Raw genomic sequence first — 396 nt, forward strand, 5'->3', positions numbered from 1 at the left:
GCAGGATCTGGCCTCTCCGCCCAAGGCTGCACCTTCCTGGCACGTTGCAGACGTCGTGCTTTCAGGCTGCCCCATCTGAAATGCAGGCATTTTTCCTCCTTAAAAAACAAGGCATGAAATAAATAAAACTCCATGTCCTTTGCTTTTTCACCCAATAAGTACTGTCCCCCCCCACCCCTTTTCTTTAAAATGGCTTATTAACCAGCCCTGGGCTGGGACGGAGCGAAGATGCTCCCGGGTCCTCGCCTCGCTGTCCTCACGCCTCGTTGCTCGTAATAAATCACCGGCAGTCACAGGAAAGTGGGGGTTAACAACGCGTGACTCCGTCCTCCATCTCCCTGTCCCAGAGCCTGAGGCATGAGAAATGGTCATAGTTTGGCTGGGAAAATGGGGGGG

The sequence above is a fragment of the Phaethon lepturus genome, unplaced genomic scaffold (assembly GCF_000687285.1).
Source record: "Phaethon lepturus isolate BGI_N335 unplaced genomic scaffold, ASM68728v1 scaffold19799, whole genome shotgun sequence".
Classification (NCBI taxonomy): domain Eukaryota; kingdom Metazoa; phylum Chordata; class Aves; order Phaethontiformes; family Phaethontidae; genus Phaethon; species Phaethon lepturus.